Source organism: Quercus robur, chromosome 9 (assembly GCF_932294415.1).
Source record: "Quercus robur chromosome 9, dhQueRobu3.1, whole genome shotgun sequence".
NCBI lineage: Eukaryota > Viridiplantae > Streptophyta > Magnoliopsida > Fagales > Fagaceae > Quercus > Quercus robur.
The window spans coordinates 51,499,528-51,505,712 of NC_065542.1; positions in this window are offsets into that span (position 1 = coordinate 51,499,528).

A 6,185-nucleotide genomic window follows, 5' to 3' on the forward strand; every position below is an offset into this window, starting at 1 on the left:
TAGTTGTCAGTTTTCAGTAGAATAAGCAGTATCCTAACACATCCATAGTCTACGTATGTGTTTGGATTGCATTTCTGGTGCTGCATTTGCGTTTTCCTTTTCATTTTTTTATTATTGAGTAGCGCATTTCATGTGAGATTTTATCTGTCAGTGGGTCCCGTGCACTGTGCACGGGAGGGGACCCACTACCTCTTTGACCAACAAAATTTTCACTAGAATGTGTCTGTCAGTGGGTCCAGTGCACTGTTCACAAGACTTACAAACTTCTTTTTTCAACAAAATTTTCATTAAAAATGGGTCCCACGATACATTTACACATCTAAAAATTATTTTGTTATAGTGTTTTCAGTTTTCAGCAAAATAAGCGGTATAGAACAGACCCTTAGTACCTGTTTGGGTACTGATGAAAAGCCAGCTTATTGCATCTACGTTTCCTCTTTTCTTTTCTTTTTTTTTTATCCACACATTTTTGTGGCTGTTGAGCTTTCCAGTAGGTTTTGTGCACTGTTCACGGGATCAACAAATCTCTTTTTTCAACAAAATTTTCATTAAAAATGGGTTCCACGACTATTTACACATTTAAAAATTATTTTGCTACAGTATTTTCAGTTTTCAGTTTTAAGCAAAATAAGTGGTATCCAAACACACCTTACCTCTCATATATATCAGGTAATTATATGAAGAAATTCTTTGAAAGTAATTGTAAGACATTTCGAATTTAAATCCTGTAGATATAATAAGGGTTTAAGAATCAATACATCAACTCTTTAAAGTTTCTGGATGACTCGATCGACTCTCGATTCCTGTTCGATAAAAGGAATTCTCGATCGATCGATTGAAAAATTGAAGAAATTCATCACAAAGTCTCGGGATGACTCAATTGATTCTCGATTCCTCGAAGGGAATTCTCGATTGATCGAAACTCGTGAAACTAAAACTTTTTCAAATTTTTCTGACAACCATTTTTGACGTTTCACTTCAACAAAACATAGTTTCTTGATCATATCAAAATGACATTGAGATCAAAACTGAATTTCATTGATGCTATAGCCTTAAAGTTCAATCTAACATACTTAATATCAAACTTAAACAGCATCATAACATCAATATCCGCTTTTATCAAACAATAATTTCAATAACCATGCAGAACATTGATTGTAGAATCTTCAAACATCATGAAATTACTATCTTTGATTCCAAAACTCACAAAACATGTTAAACAAATTCGAAATTGAATACCTGGCTTTGATACCAATTGTAGGAAAAACATAGTTTGTATCGCATACAAAACATACGCAATGGAAAATTAATGGATCTACTTCATTTGCAATTGATAACATGTATAATGTAAATTTCAAAATTTAAGAACAAGAAAGCGTACCTTGGTGTGGTGAAATTCAAAATCAAAGGTTAGAAGTACTTGGGAACATCTTTAATCTTCACTAATTCCACTTATGCTCAAGAAGTGTAGTCTCTCAATCAATTTATACATATGTATTCAAGGGAGAATAAAAGAGTGGCTTACACTCACATACACACCATACTCATACATTATAAAATTCTGTATGTTTCTCTCCTTATATATAACTGATTATCTAATTGGGCTAGCCTTTTGGGCCATTCCAATTAGGCTTTAGTATGTGGTTTGGAGTGGGACCAAAAGGGACAAATAAGACACTAGCTCCAATAGGTTTTGGGCCTTTCTATCAACTCTTGACAATCCAAAAATTACCATTAATTATATTTAATACCACTATATAAATATAATTGTACTTTAGGCCTTATTAATAAATTACATACCAAGACTTTATTATATATTCAACCACTTCATTAAAATATTCGTAGTAATACAAAGTCATGAATGTTGACTACCACTTTGAAGATTACTACATCTTAATCCTTAAGTACCTTGTTTAATTTTTTAAGTTATTCATCATATATTTATGAAATCCAATTTCATAAATATATACTTTAGTAACTTTTTACTAAAGTGGTTAGGCCTACACTCTAAATAATCAAACCCATTAAACTTATCTCAAGGGAATATTTTATATCTCCATTAAAAGATTATGAATTCCATCTTGAGAATATATGCTCCTTCAACATTAAATGTGGTTACCCAACATACTAAGGTTTTGATCGTGACTTTAGATCTTACTTCTGATATATCAAAAAAACCTACATTTCATGATCATGTTCATTATTCTCTTAGGATTAACAGTTTATGTAAATAGAAGTCGTGAAATTTATTATTCATTTGATAGTCATTAGTAGAATAATAAATCTCACAACGATCCAGTTCAATATTTCTTAACACTTAAAACATATCAACATATCAACTAGAAGTCTCCACTTTCATGATCAAGACAAATCATTTTAGTTGATGTGTTATAGTCTTCACAAATGAAATGCCCAATTTCATCACCAACTACGAACTAAAATTTTGAGTTTACAAAGAACTTGTGATTTATATATTCTGTGACTAAATTACATAAATCACTTACTATGCATCTCATAGACTATATAATAATGTCCAAATATTCATATTACCATTATTGTATGTAAGGTTGAATTTAATCAACCATCTTGTTAGCTTTATTCCGTGCCAAATTTGCTTGTATTTCAGCATTTAATAACCTTGTATTTAGGTGGGATTGTTGTAAGTGTAGTGAGTGAGATAGAGTGTTGAAATGCTCAAGAGTGTGCAAGAAAACAGAGGCTCGCGACTTGATCTCGCAGATGACTCGCAGTTTCAAGCCGCCAGAAGCAGCACACGTGCCAAGCATGCTAGAAGTTGAAGCATCATGCTAGCTAGAACACTATAAGACAAAATAGGACAACTGGCCATTTTGTTATCGCGCGGCTGGATCTTGTGACTCAGTCAAGCCGCGAGGCCAAGCCGCGAGCCACCCCTGTTTATGAAAATCCTGACTCTTCACATTCCATTCTCACCTTAATATAAATACCCCTTATACCCACATAAGAAAAAGAGCTTCCAGAGAGAATTTTGAGAGAAAAACCCTAAAGTAAAACAAGATTGATTTATCTACAATCTTTACATAAGAGTCTCTTCAAATTCCTCATCTCTCTTCCTCTCCATTGTTAAACCCTTGAGAGGTCTTTTACCAAAACATTTTCTCACCATATCCATTACTGTGAGAGGGCTGTTTGGTGTTCTGGGAAGCAGTTATGAAGGAACCAATCTACATTGGTTGATGTTATGGTCAAGTAGCGGAATCCGAGAAGTTAGAAAAGAAATAAGTTCGGCGCAACCTCATTGGAGTAAGAAACTTGGAGGGCTTAGGTGCACTGGGTAGATTAGACTTGGAGGGTCTATTGCTGTCCATGTATCCCAACTATATTTTCTAGTGGATTACTTACCGCTTGGAGGGCGGCGGAGAGGTTTTACGTCGAGAGCTTCGGTTTCCTCTTCGATAACACATCGTGTGTTGTCCTTGTGTTTGCATCTTCCTTCCCTTTTATCTTTGCCTTTTATTATTTGCTATGGGTTGTGATTTTAAATTGGCTTAGATTGTTTACCAATTTTGTTTTATAACTTTTGTTCATTTTCCGCACACTAGTTGTTTGACATAAAGCTTGAATTGGTTATTTTATAATTAGGGGTCTAAACGCTCAAGGGTGTTTTACACACTATTTGAACTTTCATTTTAGATAATAATAAAACAACTCTATTAATCACAACATAATATCATACAAAATTTCATACATAGCATTATACAATAGGATTTAAAGGGCACATATCCTAACATTGAAAGCTCTAACAACCAATGAAAATGAAGATGATCCAAAATATATTGGGGAAAACTTTTACCATGGCTTGCCGAGGGAGTATGTCATGGAAAATTACTTGTTTCTTCAGTACCAAGACTTGGTTATAATAGCAATGAAGGGGAATGTACTACCACTAAAGAAAATCTTAACCATCTTCTCTATCATTGATCTATCGAGGAACATGTTTTATGGAAAAATTTCAAAAGTACTTGAAACGTTGAAGTTTCTTCGAGTGCTCAACTTTTCCCATAATAGACTAAATGGACATATTTCATCATTGTTGGCAAATTTGTCAGTGCTTGAATTCTTAGACCTTTCTTCAAATATGCTTACTAGAGAAATTCCTACACAATTGACAAGTTTGACATTTTTGGCTGTGTTAAATCTTTCACAAAACTTGCTTACGGGACCTATACCTCAAGGAAAACAATTTGATACATTTCAAAATGTCTCATATGATGGGAATTTGGGATTGTGGGAATTTCTATTGTTAATGAAATGTAGCACTGATGAGACTCCATCACCACCACCGCTGCCATCAATATTTGAAGAAGACAATGATTCAATGTTTGCAAGTGGATTTGGTTGGAAGAGTGTGTTAATGGGCTACGGATGTGGATTGGTCATTGGAATGGCTATGGGATATATTGTGTTTAAAATAAGAAAACCTCATTGGCTTGTAAGGTTCGTTGAAGCCTTGAAGGAGGTGAAATGGAAAGATGAGATGGCCTAACAATCAAAGACCTAGGCAAACCATTTACTGTGTTAAGGTCTTGTCTCCTTTGTGGTCAAGGATATAGAGGTACGATCTTATAGAATAGATCCTGTTCAAGTAAGGTCGTCATTTGCTATGCTACGGTGAGCTTGACAAGCTTCTATTTAGATTAATACTGAACTATGGTTTTGTATAAACTTCTCTTAGAAGTAGCAACAATATAAATCATTTGTTGTATATATGTTAATTTTGTTCTTCCATTATTACTTTGTGTATTATTCCCAACAATATATACAACAAATGATTTATATTGTTGAGAATAATACACAAAGTAATAATGGAAGAACAAAATTAACATTAAAAACAAAAAAAATATAAATAACTTGGAAGCACAAAATTGTTATCCTTAGACAAAATTTGCTACCACACTATTGTTGCTAAAGGGTTATCGTAAATTTGTCCCAAAATACAACGAAGATGTTTGTGGAGTTAGTTATTTTTCAAGTGAACATAAACCTCTATTTATACCCATAGGATTATATTTCATCAAAAGGCATGTATTGAGAGTCAAAATGTTTCATAAAACCGTTCACAAAGCTTGATACCTATTCAAACATTCAGAACAATTACCAGAAAATTATGCAGAAAATCCTATTTTACGACTTTCGATCGATCAAAAGTTCCTTTCAATCAATCGAGTCCTCTTTTGGATTGATCGAACAGGAATCGAATAGTGATTGATTCATCTAGAGGCTCCAAGATTATTTTCTTACCATTTCGATTGATCGAGCCAAAGTTTTTACTGATCAAGCCAAAGTTTCGACCAATTGAAAATGCTGAATTTCGAATTTTCACTTAAAAAATTTCAGAACTTGAATTTTCATTTTATGAAACAATATTCTCCAAACTCAAACATCATTATTACAACCTATCCATGCATATAACTATATATAGGACATATATTCTATAATTTTAATCTATGTCACCCACAAGGTATTGTTGAAAGTTATGGGGAAGTGGGGACCTTATACTCTACTAAGATTTTGAGAAGATTATGAGCCTTTAACTTGTGCTAGAACGTTAGGGTGTAGGTGGTTATAAAGAAATGAATCATGCTTATATGAATTATGGTGTAGTATTCTTCTTCCTATAATCATGTCCAGATTACAAATATATTTGAGAGTATGTGTAGTATTCTTCTTCCTAGAATAATCATGTCAAGATAGCCAAAAAAAAAAAAAAAAAATCATGTCAAGATTACAAATATATTTGAGGGTATTCTATTTGTTTACCTTTCATTTCTATTGATTTTTGGGCCTAAGTGACGATTGAAAGGGAAAAAAAAAAAAATTTTGAGCTTCTTTTTTTTTTATTAGTATTTTTTACATTTTGTTGAGAGAGAGATTTCAGCTTTTAGGTCACAAACTCCTTTCCCCATTTATTTATTTTTATTTTTTGTTTTGTATTGACGTATTTTTTTGCTATATTTCTGGCATAATTATTTCCTTATTTTTTGGCTATATTTCGGGTTTATAACAACTTCCCACTTAAGATTTTGGATAAATTATATATTTGGTCATTATCATTTACACCATATTTTAATTTGGTTCCTAACATTTTAGTGTTGTGTCAATTTAGTCTTTACCGTTATATCTTAAATGAAAATTGTTGACATGAC